The sequence below is a fragment of the Arachis stenosperma genome, chromosome 2, assembly GCF_014773155.1.
Source record: "Arachis stenosperma cultivar V10309 chromosome 2, arast.V10309.gnm1.PFL2, whole genome shotgun sequence".
NCBI classification, from domain to species: Eukaryota; Viridiplantae; Streptophyta; class Magnoliopsida; order Fabales; family Fabaceae; genus Arachis; species Arachis stenosperma.
In genome coordinates, this window is record NC_080378.1 from 54,586,806 (window position 1) to 54,605,356 (window position 18,551).

An 18,551-nucleotide genomic window follows, 5' to 3' on the forward strand; every position below is an offset into this window, starting at 1 on the left:
AAATCTTGAAAGAAGGTGTGGAAGAAGCTAAGCAGGAAAGTGAAACTGAGCAAGCCAAGGAAATGCAAAAGGAAGGCATGCTGGGAACATACCAACCAAAAGCACCATTTCCTCAGAGGTTAGGAGGAGGTGAAAAAGGGAAAACATATTCAAGGTTCTTAGAGACATTTAAGTCTCTCCATATCAATATTCCCTTTCTTGAGATCCTCCAGCAGATGCCTACACATATCAAGTATTTGAAGGAATTGCTGAGCAAGAAAAGAGTTTTGAAGGGAGGACAAACTGTAATAATGAACAAGGAATGCAGTGCACTCATCAAGAAGGATATGGTCTCTAAGAAAATAGACCCAGGAAGTTTTCATATCCCCTGCATCATAGGGGAAACAAAAATTGACAGAGGATTCTGTGATCTAGGAGCTAGCATAAATGTGATGCCTCTAACTCTTATGAGGAGGCTACAACTGAATGTGGTGAGATCCACTGATGTAATCATACAACTGGCTGACAAAACTCAAAAGCAAGCTGAATGGGTAGTTGAGAATGTGCTGGTGAAAGTGGGAAATTATTTTTTCCCCACAGACTTTGTCATTTTGGTCATGGAGGAAAGCTACCTACACCCTGTCATTCTGGGAAGGCCATTTCTAGCCACTGCTAGAGCGCTCATAGATATAGAACAAGGAGAGCTAATTTTGAGAGTACATGATGAACAGCTCATTTTCCATGTTTTTAAACCTGCATCTGAGCCTGAACCAGAACCTGAAAAGCCTAAGGATGATAGTAGCAATCTGTGTTTGGAGGAAAGCAATTCAGCAGCTGAAACGCTAAAACAATCCTTTGAAGGCAAACAAGAATTACAAGAGTTAAAGCCACAAGAATCAATAAAAACAGATCAGAAGGTTCCTCCTAGCATAAGGGTCAATGAAGAAATCCTCGAGAGAGAGGAAAGAATTGTAAAGAAATTGCCAAGAGGGTGGAGAAACAAGAAAATTCCCACTGAAGGTTTCTCTCCGGGAGACAAAGTGATATCAAGTCATTATCTGCCAATCCCACCTGGCCTCAAACCCATTCCTTCCCAGCTCCCTCAAGTGTGCACAATCAGGAAAGTTCTTTCTATGGAACATTTGGAAATCATGAAGGAATCAAATGGGGACGTTTCCATAGTGAGAGGAGAGGACATCAAGCACTACAATCCACCCTAACAAGGGACAACCGTCAAGCTAGTGACGTTAAAGAAGCGCTTCATGGGAGGCAACCCATGTTTTAGTATCCTTACTCTTTATTGTTTTGCTCTGCATCTAATAAAGCATGGTTTCTTATGCATGAACTTGAATCCTCAGGACAACTGATGATAAGGTGCACTAAACATTGCAATGTAAAATACAATTGGTCTCTAAGTTTGGTGTACCTGAAGGCACCCCCAAATCTTATTCAAATTGTATTCAATCTTTCAAGGTGCACAACCAAACATTAAGTTTGGTGTTCCTTTTAAACACAGTTAATGAAAAGCAAGAAGTTCCTTTGGATTTAGAAATTCATGACAAGTAAACCATTGCACGTTTTAATACTTTGATTTCAATTATTTTAGGTAGTAAAATTGTTTAGGATCAAAGAGCCAAAGTGACTATGATTTATTAGAATTATGCACAATTATTAAGGACAACCAACATGGATTTCATATCATCAGGAGACACAAGAGGACTTTCACCTAAAAATGATGGATATGCAAAGGAACTTTGAATCAAGATTCCTAGATCTGCAAAGGGAACAGAATTCACAATTACAGGAATCCCTCAGCCACATATGCCAACACCAAGATGCCAATATCTTGGCAATCAAAGAAGCCACCACTTTGCAGAATGCAAGATACTCAGTTCAAGCTGATTACAACATCAGTTCTCAAATCAAGCTTAACTACATAGGGGAACATCTACACAAGATGGACCCAGCATTCCCAGCTTTTGATGAGTATTTCAAAGGGAGAAAAGAAGGAGAAATAAACAAGGCAATGGTCCTTGAAAAAGGAGTGGAAGAAACAATGAAAAAGGCTGGATTCTGGAAAAAGCTCATAAGAAAAGACAAGGGAAGTACAAGTGGTCAAAAAGAGGTAAGAAGCAAGAAGAAGCAGGATCCCAAGAATCAAGAAGAACCAAGCAATAAATAAGAGGTGGTCTCGTTCTTTAATAATCAAATGATAGTTTGTGAATTGTCTTTATGAGCTTTCTTTCATTATAAGTCATTTAAGTTTTATGTGAAATTTCTAGTATGTTTGTCTGTTTATTGCTTTGGATAAAGTGAATGCCTAGATGTTTGGATATAACTTCACCTTCTTAAACAAATGCTTGCCATACTTGTTCTGTTTCCAAAAATAAAAGAAAAGTTTGAACAAAAGTAACTTGGCTCAATTAGTGACAAATCAAGTAGAATTAAGTGGTGGTATGCATGCTTGATTGTTTAGTCAGCTCACTGGAAATTGAGTGTAGAATTATCATTTTTGTGTAGAAGTTGAATACTGTCTATGGATCTTGATGAATAAATGTCTTTGGCCATGAAAAAGAAAGAAAAAGAAGAAGAAAAAGCCACTGAAAAAGGGCAACCAAAAAGCAAAAAAAAAAAATTTTGAGAAAATAAGCTAGGCACCAATGGTTTGAACTTCTGAGACAAATGCCTGTGGTGTTTATGCATTAAGGATATGCTTGGATGAATAGGTTCTGAGGAGTGTTTCAACACTTGGTAACTTGGGTTAACTAACCCGGGATTATCAACCAAAAGTCCATTATCAAGAGCAGCCTAAATACAAAACATTTAGTCACACAAAGAGGTGCTGGGCACCAATGTCTCAAGAAGAAATGTGAACTAAAATGCCTGTAGTGAATATGTGTAGTGCACTGACAAGAAAAAGAAAATGCCAAAGGCTTGTGCAACACATGACACTGAGCAAACAAGGAGCAAGGGAGCTCTAAGAAAAAGAAAAAAAAAACAAAGAAAGGAAAAAGTGCCAAGGACATAAGAATAACAAGAGGCCATAGCAGTGTTTGATGGATGCAATGAAAAAAGTGATAATCCTACCTGATAAGAATGAAAAAGTGATGCTGCAACTTTCTGCATAAAACCCTTCTGATGAACTTCAAATACTTGCTAATATAGCCAATGTAATTGCTTTTTGATTCATACTTTCTTCTCAAATAACTCAGGACTTGCTTAGGGACAAGCAAGTATTAAGTTTGGTGTTGTGATGCCAAGGCATCTTAGGCTAGTTTCACTAGCATTTTCATGTTAGTTTTAGTTGTTTTATGCATTTTCTTGAGCTTAAAGTAACCAAGAATGGTTAAATGAACAACAAAGTAATGAATCATCCAAACAGTATAATTTTGATGCAAATTTCACGAGTTTTTAGTTATATTACTAGAATGCTATGAATAGAAGATTTCTCATGAAATTTTGCAAGACCTTGATGCAATTGTTTGGATGATTTCAGGGAAGAAGAGGCTAGGCAAGGAAGCAACAAAATCAATAAAGGAAGCTTGAAGATCACATGTGGAGTTTAAGTTCCAGTTTAAGCTTAAACAGGAACTTAAACTGCCAAGCCATATAATGCTGAAAGTGGCGTTTAACCTCCAGTTTAACCTTAAACTGGAAGTTAAACGCCAGAATGAGAAATGCACCAAAGCTGAAATTGGCGTTTAACCTCCAGTTTAAGGTTAAACTGGAAGTTAAACGCCAGAATCATGGAAGTTGAGAAATGCTGAAACTGGCGTTTAACCTCCAGTTTAACCTTAAACTGGAAGTTAAACGCCAGAATGAGAATTTCACCAAGGGGGCATTTCCACGTTTAACCTCCAGTTTGACCTTAAACTGGAGGTTAAACGTGTTCGACACCATTTCTCACCAGGAAGCAATTCCACGTTTAACCTCGAGTTTAACCTTAAACTGGAGGTTAAACGCCAGAAGTAGGAAAGGCACCAGGAGCATTTCCACGTTTAAGCTCCAGTTTAACCTTAAACTGGAGCTTAAACGTGTTCGACTATTTCTCTCCTCCAGGGTTGCTTTCTCATTTCCACGTTTAAGCTTCAGTTTAACCTTAAACTGAAGCTTAAACGTGTTCGACCCAATTGCTCCTCCAGAGTTGTTTTCTTCATTTCCACGTTTAAGCTTCAGTTTAACCTTAAACTGAAGCTTAAACGTGTTCGACATTTCACACTCCTGGGTTGCTTTCTTCCATTTCCACGTTTAAGTTTCAGTTTAACCTTAAACTGAAACTTAAACTTCAACTTAAACGCCACTTTTTGAAAGAGTTTCTGGGCCAAATATATTGAAGTTTAAGTTAGCATTTGAGCACAAACATTAACTTAAACGTATTATGGTATGAAACCCAATTGAATATCATGGTTTATGGGATTGGGCCTGAAGAATTGATGAGTCTGGAACTTCAATTTGTTGAGTCTTGTGTCATTACTTGTTATTCACTAAGTTTGCTCAATGAATGTTACAGAATTGGATCACAGCCTCATCAGGATTATGGACCATAAACCCAAAGCAAAAGGAAATCAAGGAAAAGCCTCAAAGCCCAAGAAACACAACAGAAGCTCAATTTAGAAAGTGTATAAATAGGATAGAATTGAAGTTAGTTAGAACTTTTAGACACTTGGGAATTTTTCATCAATTTTGTAATTGAATTCTGAGCTATGAATCACTAAACCCCTTTCATTGGGTTAGGGAGCTCTATTGTAATTCAATGAATCAATAATAGTTTTATCTTCTTCTTCAATCTTTTCTCTTGAATTTTGTTAGAAAGCTTCTCGATCTAATTCCATTGGGTAGTTGTCTTGGGAAAGAAACTACCCATAATTGGAATCCTTCGGAACCTCGGGAAAGGAATGGAGGATTCATGCTAGAGAAGCTTTCTCACAGTGAATTGGATTGGGGTTTGGATGGATATTGTGACATGTAATCCTACCAAATTGTGGTTCATGAAACTGTGTGGTATAATCAGTGATCGAGCATCATCTCTTCTTATGAACATTTAAACCAAGGGATTGGGAATTTGTTTGTTTTTAGAGAGAATTGGCGAGCCAAGGGATTGGGATCCAATCATATAAGATTGCCAAGCAAAATTCAATGAATGCATTGGTTGAGGAAGGGATAAGACGTTTTGATTCGGTGATCTCAATATCTCCTGAAACCCAATGAATTCCCCATTTCTGATCTACCACTTTCTCTTTACATTCTGTAATTAAATTCATGCAATCACCCCCATCCCTTTTAATTTCAGCAATTTAGCTTCTCGCTCTTTAATTCATGCAATTTTACATTCCGCAATTCTCATCTAAATCTTGATTCCGCTCAACTAGAACATACTTCTAATCCGAATTGCTCACTCAACCAATCCTTGTGGGATTCGACCTCACTCTATTGTGAGTTTTTACTTGACGATAACCGGTGCACTTGCCGGAAGGAATTTTGCCGATCGTGTAATTTCCTTAAATCGTAGCATATCAACTTTATGCACATCAGAGCTCGACCTGCTTCCAGAAGTCTGAGAAAGAGCTCAGATCAGAGAGGAAGCGTTAAAACGCCGCATGGCCTCAAGGTACAATCGAAAGGTAGTGCAGCGAAGCTTCGCCAACAATGACCTCATCCTAATCCGAAATAATATTGGAACAAGCCGACCCAGAGAGGAAAAGCTGGCAGCTAATTGAAAAGGACCCTACCGAGTCACAAAAGTACTGGAAAAAGGCTACTACAAAGTGTCCAAACTCGAGGGATAAGAGCTACCGAGATCATGGCACGCCTGCAACCTAAGAAGGTATTATAGTTAAAAGGTAATAAAAGATCTTAGGACAAATGTGCACTCTTTTTCCTAAAAAAGGTTTTTTAATGAGGCATCAAGTCAAGATCTACAAAATTACCTAGGGTAAGCACCCACATTTATATATTTTGCATATTTTCTATTTTGAATAAAGTTTTTCAGATTTTCTACAAAATCTCTTTATCAAGACGCATTAATCTGAAAATGCAAAAATTCATCTCCCGATTATAAAGCTACAGATCGACAAAAGTGAAAACCAAATTCACTGCCCGACGTGGTTGACAAAAATGAAAACCGAATTCATCAAAGGTCGGCCAGGTGAGGATCAAACTCTACAAAATCGGCAAGATGAAAAAGTGATAAAAATAGAATAGTACAAGAAGTTATAAAAAGCAATCCATAAATAGAGACCTGACGAGGTCTGAAACAAAAAATGGATTGCTAGAAATAACATAGAATGGACCGACATAAAAGAAGTCGGACCAGATCAAAGCGACGAAAAGTTATAAAAAGTAATCCCTAGAAAGAGGCCTGGCTAGCCCTAAAAAGAGGATTACTAGAAATAACTTATAAGGGACCAGCATGATGAAATCGGCCCGACAAAGCGACAAAGAGTTATAAAAAGTAATCCATAAAAGAGACCGGACAAGGTCCAAAAAATGGATTACTAGAAATAACTTAGAAAGGACCGACACGAAGAAGTTGGCCCAAGCCAATCAAGGCGACAAAAAGTTATAAAAAGAAATCCATAAAAAGAGACCGGACAAGGTCCAAAAAATGGATTACTAGAAATAACTTAGAAGGGACCGACATGAAGAAGTCGGCCCAAGCCGATCAAAGCGACAAAAAGTTATAAAAAGTAATCCATAAAAAGAGACCGGACAAGGTCCAAAAAATGGATTACTAAAAATAACTTAGAAGGGACCGACATGAAGAAGTCGGCCCAAGACAAAATAAAGCAAACAAAGTTATAAAAAGTAAACCCAAGGGATTACTAAAAATAACTCAAGACAAAAAACATGAGCTAGAAGAGACCTAGCTTGAGCCAAAGCAAGCCACGACCTTGCAAAGGGAACACAAAAAGAGGTTGGACAACAAAACTCCAACACTCTCAAGATTCCTGAAAAGTACTAAAGAAAGCTGCAGAGGAGCATATCACAAAGAAACAAAGCTGTTATAATAAAACAGACTCAAGAGGCCACTTGAAAGTCGACCACATGAGCTTGAGAAAATACTTTGTTTTTCTAAATAAAGTTGCTAAAGAAAAAGCAACTAAAAGTATCCAAAGTCAAAACAGATCAAATAGTCACAAAATAGAAGTCTAAAGACCTACAAGTCGGGCCATCACAAGATATGAAAATAAAACAGAAACTATAAAGGATGCCAAGATTCCTCGGTGGCAGCATCTCGAGGCAAAAGAGGACGGGTCGCAAGCGGGACAACAGCAACGGTTCCATCTGGCTGGTTCAGGATCTGAACATCAAGATCCGACTCAGGATGGCCAACCTCAGTTGTAGGAGTCTGGTGCACGAAATTGTGATCACTACTTTTCACAACTCAAATAATCCCCGGTAATGAATCCAAAAACTTGGTGCTCAATACCATGGTATAAATACAACTTCGCACAACTAACCAGCAAGTGCACTAGGTCGTCCAAGTAATAAACCTTACGCGAGTAAGGGTCGATCCCACGGAGATTGTTGGTATGAAGCAAGCTCTGGTCACCTTGTAAATCTCAGTCAGGCAGATTCAAATGGTTATGGATGATATATGAATAAAACATAAAGATAAAGATAGAGATACTTATGTAATTCATTGGTGAGAACTTCAGATAAGCGAATGGAGATGCTTTGTCCCTTCCGTCTCTCTGCTTTCCTACTGTCTTCATCCAATCCTTCTTACTCCTTTCCATGGCAAGCTGTATGTTGGGCATCACCGTTGTCAGTGGCTACAATCCCGTCCTCTCAGTGAAAATGTTCAACGCACCCTGTCACGGCACGGCTATTCATCTATCGGTTCTCAATCAGGTTGGAATAGAATCCATTGATTCTTTTGCGTCTGTCACTAACGTCCAGCCTTCAGGAGTTTGAAGCTCGTCACAGTCATCCAATCATTGAATCCTACACAGAATACCACAGACAAGGTTTAGACCTTTCAGATTCTCTTGAATGCCGCCATCAATTCTAGCTTATACCACGAAGATTCCGATTAAGGAATCCAAGAGATAAACATTCAAGCCTTGTTTGCTTGTAGAACAGGAGTGGTTGTCAGGCACGCGTTCATAAGTGAGAATGATGAGCGTCACATAATCATCACATTCATCATGTTCTTGGGTGCGAATGAATATCTTAGAATAAGAACAAGCTAAATTGAATAGAAGAACAATAGTAATTGCATTAATACTCGAGGTACAGCAGAGCTCCACACCTTAATCTATGGTGTGTAGAAACTCCACCGTTGAAAATACATAAGAACAAGGTCTAGGCACGGCCGTGAGGCCAGCCCCCATGATCTAAGAACTAGATGTCCCAAGATGATCCTAAGATCGAAAATGATCAAAAGATGAAAATACAATAGCAAAAGGTCCTACTTATAGAGAACTAGTAGCTTAAGGTTTACAAAGATGAGTAAATGACACAAAAATCCACTTCCGGGCCCACTTGGTGTGTGCTTGGGCTGAGCATTGAAGCATTTTCGTGTAGAGACTTCTCTTGGAGTTAAACGCCAGCTTTTGTGCCAGTTTGGGCGTTTTAACTCCCATTCTTGTGCCAGTTCCGGCGTTTAACGCCGGACATTCTTGAGCTGATTTGGAACACCGGTTTGGGCTATCAAAGCTCGGGCAAAGTATGGACTATTATACATTGCTGGAAAGCCCAGGATGTCTGCTTTCCAACGCCATTGAGATCGCGCCAATTGGGCTTCTGTAGCTCCAGAAAATTCACTTCGAGTGCAGGGAGGTCAGAATCCAACAGCATCTACAGTCCTTTTCAGTCTCTGAATCAGATTTTTGCTCAGGTCCCTCAATTTCAGCCAGAAAATACCTGAAATCACAGAAAAACACACAAACTCATAGTAAAATCCAGAAAAGTGAATTTTAACTAAAAACTAATAAAAATATACTAAAAACTAACTAAAACATACTAAAAACATACTAAAAACAATGCCAAAAAGCGTACAAATTATCCGCTCATCAGAGTGGAAGAAGCCAGGGCAGCAAGAGCTTTGGCAGATGGCACAAGAGGCGGATCTACGTCGTCATCATCGTCATTCGGGGTAGGGACAATCTTCCCGTCTTCTACAATATTGTCTAAACTGAAGAGAGACAGGTCAAGCTTGGGAGCAAGAACTCGGACCTGAGACTTCAGATTCTCATAAGCAGCAGTCACACTGCTCACAATATGATTTTGGAGCTTGGAAAAATTAGATCGAGCAGATTTCAAACTCTCCTGGAACTCTACCATCTCCCTATAAGTCCGGACATAGCTATCCTTATGCTTTTGGGCCATCTCCTCAGCCAGGTTTGCCATAGCCACAGCCGCAGTAGCCCGAGTCTTCTTAGCCTCCAATTCTTTTTCCTGCTTTGCCACCTTCACCTCAAGCTCCTCATTCAAACCTTTGATCCTATCATACTCTGACTTGGCCTCCTCCATGAAAGCCTTTGTGGCATGAACCGGAACGTCTTGAGCAGTCCTAAACAAGGCTGCCCCCATATGTGCCATCTTGATACTACTTCGTATAATGAAGTCCAAATGATAAAGAATGGAGACATCATTTAAAGGCACAACACCATAGGGAGCAAGTTGCTGATCGACGAACCCCATAGCATCAAAATCAGGGGCATCCAAATTGAAGGGCTCAGCAGTTCTCTGCTTCTTGGGAGAAGGACCGGTAGTAGATGGGAAGGCAGCACTGGAGGTCGGTAAAGGAAGAACAGATGAGGCCAGCCGAACATTAAGAGTCGGGATGACTTTCTTTGATCCATAAGTATTTGAGGCCGACCTCTTCAGGGAAACCTTAGACGACCCCTCTCCGGGAAACTTGGCGGAGATGTTTAGGGCTGCAGTTGCCTTTCTCGCCTTTTTAAAGGCCTTCATGGAATCATTGTTTTCAACCATCTCTGAAAATACACAGCAAGAAACCAAGTTATAAATCAGAAAGAAAAGGAATAAACGCGATAAAGCTAACAAACACAACAGACGCAATAGAATTCGACCACTACCCAGCTCAGCTCGTAGAAGTGAGGGATCTCCTAGAAATTTCTTGGTATCAAGATGGGGAGGCAGCCTCAATTCTCTTCCAACACAGTCACAAAGGCTTGTTCAACTTCATCCAACCTCTCCCAAGAATATCTAGATACCACTACATTCTGTTGCCACTCTAAAGGAAAAGCAGGCTCATCATTCTCATCCAGAAAAAAGGGCTGAGCTCCTTCAACCGCTCGAACCTTGAAAAAATAGTTCTTAAAATCAAGGAAGGATTTATCATACATGGAAAAAAACCTTTTTCCTTGGGAAGCTCGGAAAGAGACTGGTGCACGAAATTGTGATCATCAATGGCGCCATCAACATGGTACGCTCAATTGCAATCTCAATATTTTATCACAACTTCACACAACTAACCAGTAAGTGCACTGGGTCGTCCAAGTAATAAACCTTACGCGAGTAAGGGTCGATCCCACGGAGATTGTTGGTATGAAGCAAACTATGGTCACCTTGTAAATCTCAGTCAGGCAGATTCAAATGGTTATGGAGGATTAATGATTAAAAGATAAATTAAACATAAAATAAGGATAGAGATACTTATGTAATTCATTGGTGAGAACTTCAGATAAGCGTATGGAGATGCTTTGTCCCTTCCGTCTCTCTGCTTTCCTACTGTCTTCATCCAATCCTTCTTACTCCTTTTCATGGCAAGTTGTATGTTGGGCATCACCATTGTCAGTGGCTACAATCCCGTCCTCTCAGTGAAAATGTTCAACGCGCTCTGTCACAGCACGGCTAATCATTTGTCGGTTCTCAATCAGGTTGGAATAGAATCCAGTGATTCTTTTGCGTCTGTCACTAACGCCCAGCCTTCAGGAGTTTGAAGCTCGTCACAGTCATTCAATCCTTGAATCCTACTCAAAATACCACAGACAAGGTTTAGACCTTCCAGATTCTCTTGAATGCCGCCATCAATTCTAGCTTATACCACAAAGATTCTGATTAAGGAATCCAAGAGATAAACATTCAAGCCTTGTTTGCTTGTAGAACGGCAGTGGTTGTCAGGCACGCGTTCATAAGTGAGAATGATGATGAGCGTCACATAATCATCACATTCATCATGTTCTTGGGTGCGAATGAATATCTTAGAATAAGAATAAGCTGAATTGAATAGAAGAACAATAGTAATTGCATTAATACTCGAGGTGCAGCAGAGCTCCACACCTTAATCTATGGTGTGTAGAAACTCCACCGTTGAAAATACATAAGAACAAGGTCTAGGCATGGCCGAATGGCCAGCCCCCAAAACGTGATCAAAAGATTCAAAGATCTAAAGATGATCAAAGATCCAAAGATGAAAAATACAATAGCAAAAGGTCCTATTTGTAGAGAACTAGTAGCCTAAGGTTTACAGAAATGAGTAAATAACATAAAAATCCACTTCCGGACCCACTTGGTGTGTGCTTGGGCTGGGCATTGAAGCTTTCATGTGTAGAGACTTTTCTTGGAGTTAAACGCCAGCTTTTGTGCCAGTTTGGGCGTTTAACTCCCATTCTTGTGCCAGTTCCGGCGTTAAACACCAGAATTCTTGAGCTGATTTGGAACGCCAGTTTGGGCCATCAAATCTCGAGCAAAGTATAGACTATTATACATTGCTGGAAAGCCCAGGATGTCTAATTTCCAGCTCAGTTAAAAGCGCGCCAATTGGGCCTCTGTAGCTCCAGAAAATCTACTTCGAGTGCAGGGAGGTCAGAATCCAACAGCATCTGCAGTCCTTTTCAGCCTCTGAATCAGATTTTTGCTCAGGTCCCTCAATTTCAGCCAGAAAATACCTGAAATCACAGAAAAACACACAAACTCATAGTAAAGTCCAGAAAAGTGAATTTTAAATAAAAACTAATAAAAATATAATAAAAACTAACTAAAACATACTAAAAACATACTGAAAACAATGCCAAAAAGCGTATAAATTATCCGCTCATCACAACACCAAACTTAAATTATTCCTTGTCCCCAAGCAACTGAAAATCAAATAAGATAAAAAGAAGAGAATATGCAATGAATTCCAAAAACATCTATGAAGATCAGTATTAATTAGATGAGCGGGGCTTTTAGCTTTTTGCCTCTGAACAGTTTTGGTATCTCACTTTATCCTTTGGAATTCAGAATGATTGGCTTCTGTAGGAACTCAAAATCCAGATAGTGTTATTGATTCTTATAGTTAAATATGATAATTCTTGAACACAGCTACTTTATGAGTCTTGGCCGTGGCCCAAAGCACTCTGTCTTCCAGTATTACCACCGGATACATACATGCCACAGACACATAATTGGGTGAACCTTTTCACTTTGTGACTCAACTTTGCTAGAGTCCCCAATTAGAGGTGTCCAGGGTTCTTAAGCACACTCTTTTTTGCCTTGGATCACGACTTCATTATTTTTTCTTTTTCTCTTTTTCTCTCTTTTTTTTTCACTGCTTGTTCTTGCTTCAAGAATCATTTTTATGATTTTTCAGATCCTCAGTAACATGTCTCCTTTTTCATCATTCTTTCAAGAGCTAACATTCATGAACAACAAATTCAAAATACATATGCACTGTTCAAGCATACATTCAGCAGTCAAAGTATTGCCACCACGTCAAAATAATTAATCTGTTATAAAATTCAAAATTCATGCAATTCTTCTCTATTTCAATTAAGAACATTTTTTATTTAAGAAAGGTGATGGATTCATAGGACATTCTTAACTTTAAGGCATACACACTAAGACACTAATGATCATAAGACACAGACATAGATAAACATAAGCATAAAAATTCGAAAAACAGGAAAATAAAGGACAAGGAAATTAAAGAACGGGTCCACCTTAGTGATGGTGGCTTGTTCTTCCTCTTGAAGATCTTATGGAGTGCTTGAGCTCCTCAATGTCTCTTCCTTGCCTTTGTTGCTCCTCTCTCATGATTCTTTGATCTTCTCTAATTTCATGGAGGAGGATGGAATGTTCTTGGTGCTCCACCCTTAGTTGTCCCATGTTAGAACTCAATTCTCCTAGGGAGGTGTTGATTTGCTCCCAATAGTTTTGTGGAGGAAAGTGCATCCCTTGAGGTATCTCAGGGATTTCATGATGAGTGGGATCTCTTGTTTTCTCCATCCTTTTCTTAGTGATGGGCTTGTCCTCATCAATGAGAATGTCTCCCTCTATGTCAATTCCAACTGAATAACAGAGGTGACAAATGAGATGAGGAAAGGCTAACCTTGCCAAGGTAGAGGATTTGTCCACCACCTTATAAAGTTCTTGGGATATAACCTCATGAACTTCTACTTCCTCTCCAATCATGATGCTATGAATCATGATAGCCCATTCTATAGTAACTTCGGACCGGTTGCTAGTGGGAATGATTGAGCGTTGGTTAAACTCCAACCATCCCCTAGCCACGGGCTTGAGGTCATGCCTTCTCAGTTGAACCGACTTCCCTCTTGAATCTCTCTTCCATTGAGTGCCCTCTTCACAAATGTCTATGAGGACTTGGTCCAACCTTTGATCAAAGTTGACCCTTCTAGTGTAAGGGTGTTCATCTCCTTGCATCATGGGCAAGTTGAATGCCAACCTTACATTTTCCGGACTAAAATCTAAGCATTTTCCCCGAACCATTGTAAGCCAATTCTTTGGATTCGGGTTCACACTTTGATCATGGTTCTTGGTGATCCATGCATTGGCATAGAACTCTTGAACCATTAAGATTCCAACTTGTTGAATGGGGTTGGTAACAACTTCCCAACCTCTTCTTCGGATCTCCGGATATTCACTCTTTTTGAGTTTGAAAGGGACCTCGGGGATCACCTTCTTCATGGCCACAACTTCATAGAAGTGGTCTTGATGCACCCTTGAGATGAATCTCTCCATCTCCCATGACTCGGAGGTGGAAGCTTTTGCCTTCCCTTTCCTCTTTTTAGAGGTTTCTCCGGCCTTAGGTGCCATAAATGGTTATGGAAAAACAAAAAGCAATGCTTTTACCACACCAAACTTAGAAGGTTTGCTCGTCTTCGAGCAAAAGGAGAAGGAAGAGAGTAGAAGAAGAAGAAATAGTGGAGATGGAGTGAGCTTTGTGTTTCGGCCAAGGGGGAGAAGTAGTGTGTAGGTTGTGTGAAAATGAAGGAGTGAAGATGGGTTTATATAGGGGTGGAGAGAGGGGTAGGGTTCGGCCATTATGGGTGGGTTTGGAAGGGAAAGTGGTTTGAATTTGAATGGTGAGGTAGGTGGGGTTTTATGAAGGATGGATGTGAGTGGTGAAGAGAATAGTGGGATTTGATAGGTGAGGGTTTTTGGGGAAGAGGTGTTGAGGTGATTGGTGAATGGGTGAAGAAGAGAGAGAGTGGTGGGGTGGGTGGGGATCCTGTGGGGTCCACAGATCTTGAGGTGTCAAGGAAAATTCATCCCTGCACCAAGTGGCGAGAAAAAATGCTCTTTATGCCAATTCTGGCGTTAAACGCCGGGCTGGTGCCCATTTCTGGCGTTTAACGCCAGCTTCTTGCCCTTTCCTGGCATTTAACGCCAGTCTGGTGCCCCTTTCTGGCGTTAAACGCCCAGAATGGTGCCAGACTGGGCGTTAAACGCCCATTTGCTGCCCTTGCTGGCGTTTAAACGCCAGCAAGGTTTTCCTCCAGGGTGTGCTATTTTTCTTTCTGTTTTTCATTCTATTTTTGCTTTTTCAATTGATTTTGTGACTTTCCATGATCATCAACCTACAGAAAACATAAAATAACAAAGGGAAATAGATAAATATGACATTGGGTTGCCTTCCAACAAGTGCTTCTTTAATGTCAGTAGCTTGACAGTGGGCTCTCATGGAGCCTCACAGATGCTCAGAGCAATGTTGGAACCTCCCAACACCAAACTTAAAGTTTGAATGTGGGGGTTCAACACCAAACTTAGAAGTTGGTTGTGGCCTCCCAACACCAAACTTAGAGTTTGACTGTGGGGGCTCTGTTTGACTCTGTTTTGAGAGAAGCTTTTCATGCTTCCTCTCCATGGTAACAGAGGGATATCCTTGGGCCTTAAACACAAAGGATTCTTCATTCACTTGAATGATTAATTCTCCTCTGTCAACATCAATCACAGCCTTTGCTGTGGCTAGGAAGGGTCTGCCAAGGATGACAGATTCATCCATGCACTTCCCAGTCTCTAGGACTATGAAATCAGCAGGGATGTAATGGTCTTCAATCTTTACCAGAACATCCTCTACAAGTCCATAAGCTTATTTTCTTGAATTGTCTGCCATCTCTAGTGAGATTCTTGCAGCTTGTACCTCAAAGATCCCTAGCTTCTCCATTACAGAGAGAGGCATGAGGTTTATGCTTGACCCTAAGTCACACGGAGCCTTCTTAAAGGTCATGGTGCCTATGGTACAAGGTATTGAAAACCTTCCAGGGTCCTGTCTCTTTTGAGGTAATTTCTGCCTAGTCAAGTCATCCAGTTCTTTGGTGAGCAAAAGGGGTTCATCCTCCCAAGTCTCATTACCAAATAACTTGTCATTTAGCTTCATGATTGCTCCAAGGTAATTAGCAACTTGCTCTTCAGTGACATATTCATCCTCTTCAGAGGAAGAATACTCATCAGAGCTCATGAATGGCAGAAGTAAGTCCAATGGAATCTCTATGGTCTCAGTGTGAGCCTCAGATTCCCATGGTTCCTCATTAGGGAACTCATTGGAGGCCAGTGAACGTCCATTGAGGTCTTTCTCAGTGGTGCTCACTGCCTCTTTCTCCTCTCCAAATTCAGTCATGTGGGTCATGTTAATGGCCTTGCATTCTCCTTTTGGATTCTCTTCTGTATTGCTTGGAAGAGTGCTAGGAGGGAGTTCAGTAATTTTCTTGCTCAGCTGTCCCACTTGTGCTTCCAAATTCCTAATGGAGGACCTTGTTTCAGTCATGAAACTTTGAGTGGTTTTGATTATATTAGAGAACATGGTTACTAAGTCAGAGTGGCTCTGCTTAGAATTCTCTGTCTGTTGCTAAGAAGATGATGGAAAAGGTTTGCCATTGCTAAACCTGTTTCTTCCACCATTATTGTTGTTAAAATATTTTGAGGTCTCTGTTGATCCTTCCATGCGAGATTTGGATGATTTTTCCATGAAGGATTATAAGTGTTTCTATAGGGTTCTCCCATGTAATTCACCTCTTCCATTGAAGGGTTCTCAGGATCATAGGCTTCTTCTTCAGATGAAGCATCCTTAGTATTGCCTGGTGCAGCTTGCATTCCAGATAGACTTTGAGAAATCATATTGACTTGCTGAGTTAATATTTTGTTCTGAGCCAATATGGCATTCAGAGTATCAATCTCAAGAACTCATTTCTTCTGATTCGTCCCATTGTTCACAGGATTCCTTTCAGAAGTGTACATGAATTGGTTATTTGCAACCATTTCAATGAGTTCTTGAGCTTCTGCAGGTGTCTTCTTCAGATGAAGAGATCATCCAGCAGAGCTATCCAATTACATCTTGGACAGTTCAGACAGACCATCATAGAAGATACATATGATGCTCCATTCAGAAAGCATGTCAGAAGGACACTTTCTGATCAATTGTTTGTATCTTTCCCAAGCTTCATAGAGGGATTCACCTTCCTTCTGTCTGAAGGTTTAGACTTCCACTCTAAGCTCACTCAATTTTTGAGGTGGAAAAAACTTTTCCAAGAAGGCATCGACTAGCTTTTCCCAAGAGTTCAAGCTTTCTTTAGGTTGTGAGTCCAACCATATCCTAGCTTTGTCTCTTACAGCAAAAGGGAATAGCATAAGTCTGCAGACTTCAGGGTCAACACCATTAGTCTTGACAGTGTCACAGATTTGCAAGAACTCAGCTAAAAACTGATGAGGATCTTCCAATGGAAGTCCATGGAACTTGCAATTCTGTTGCATTAGAGAAACTAATTGAGGCTTAAGCTCAAAGTTGTTTGCTCCAATGGCAGGGATAGAGATGCTTCTCCCATAGAAGTCGAGAGTAGGTGCAGTAAAGTCACCAGCACCTTCCTTGCATTGTTGGCATTGTTGTTATTTTCGGCTGCCATGGGTTCTTCTTCTTTGAAGATTTCTGTTAGGTCCTCTACAGAAAGTTGTGCGTTAGCTTCTCTTAGCTTTTGCTTCAAGGTCCTTTCAGGTTCAGGGTAAGCCTCAACAAGAATGCTTTTGTCTTTGCTCCTGCTCATATGAAAGAGAAGAGAACAAGAAAATATGGAATCCTCTATGTCACAGTATAGAGATTCCTTGAGGTGTCAGAGGAAAATAAAATAGAAGGTAGAAGAATTCGAACTTATCAAGAAAGATAGAATTCTAATTGTCCATTGAGGAGGGGTGTTAGTCCATAAATAGAAGGATGTGAGAAGAGGGGAAGAAATTTTCGAAATAAATTAAAAAGATTTTAAAAACATTTTGAAAAATACTAATTGATTTTCGAAAAATTAAAGTTGGGAAAGAAATAGAGTGATTTTTGAAAAAAGATTTTGAAATTAGAAATCAAAAAGATATGATTGAAAACTATTTTGAAAAAGATGTGATTAAGAAGATATGATTGAAAAATTATGGTTTTTAAAAAGATGTGATTGAGAAGATATGATTTGAAAAACAATTTAAAAAGATTTGATTTTAAAAATTAATAACCTGCCTAACAAGAAAGATATGATTCAGACATTAAACCTTTTTCAACAGAAAAGGCAACATACTTGAAATGTTGAATCAAATCATTAACTGTTAGCAAGTATTTTTGAAAATGGAAAGAAATTGATTTTGAAAAAGATTTGATTGAAAAGATATGATTTGAAAAAGATGTGATTTTGAAAAATTTTGAAAACTTGAACAAAATTTGAATTAAAAACAAAATCTTCCCTCTTGTGCCATCCTGGCGTTAAACGCCCAGAATGGTATCCATTCTGGCGTTTAACGCCCAAAACACTACCCTTTTGGGCGTTAAACGCCCAGCCAGGTGCCCTGGCTGGCGTTTAAACGCCAGTTTTCCTTCCTCACTGGGCATTTTGAATGCCCAGCTTTTTCTGTGTAATTCCTCTGCTGTATGTTCTGAATCTTCAATTCTCTGTATTATTGACTTGAAAAGACACAAATTAAAATTTTTTTGGATTTTTAATAATGAAGAATAATCAAAATGAAACTAAGATCAAATAAACAATGCATGCAAGACACCAAACTTAGAAGTTTGTATACTATTGACACTAACAAAATGAGAATGCATATGAGAAATAACAAAACACTCAAGACAAGAGAATTTAAAGATCAGAGCAAGGAAATCATCAAGAACAACTTGAAGATTAATGAAGACACGTGAATGAATTCGAAAAATGCAAGAAGAACAGAAACATGCAATTGACACCAAACTTAAAATGAGACACTAGACTCAACAAGAAACATAAAAATATTTTTGATTTTAAGATTTTATAATTTTTTTGGATTTTTCGAAAATTAAGTGGAAAAGAAAATAAAGATATCAAAATTCTTAATGAGAATTCGAGGAATCATGCAATGTTAGTCTAAAGTTTCAG

At 39.5% G+C, this 18,551-nt stretch overlaps 1 non-coding gene across 1 annotated transcript; it reads left to right on the plus strand.

Moving 5' to 3' along the window:
* Positions 1-16,557: 16,557 nt before the first annotated feature.
* LOC130963990 (small nucleolar RNA R71) lies at positions 16,558-16,665 on the plus strand. Its single transcript, XR_009080105.1, has one exon. It is a non-coding gene; the product is annotated as a small nucleolar RNA R71 (small nucleolar RNA).
* Positions 16,666-18,551: the final 1,886 nt, after the last annotated feature.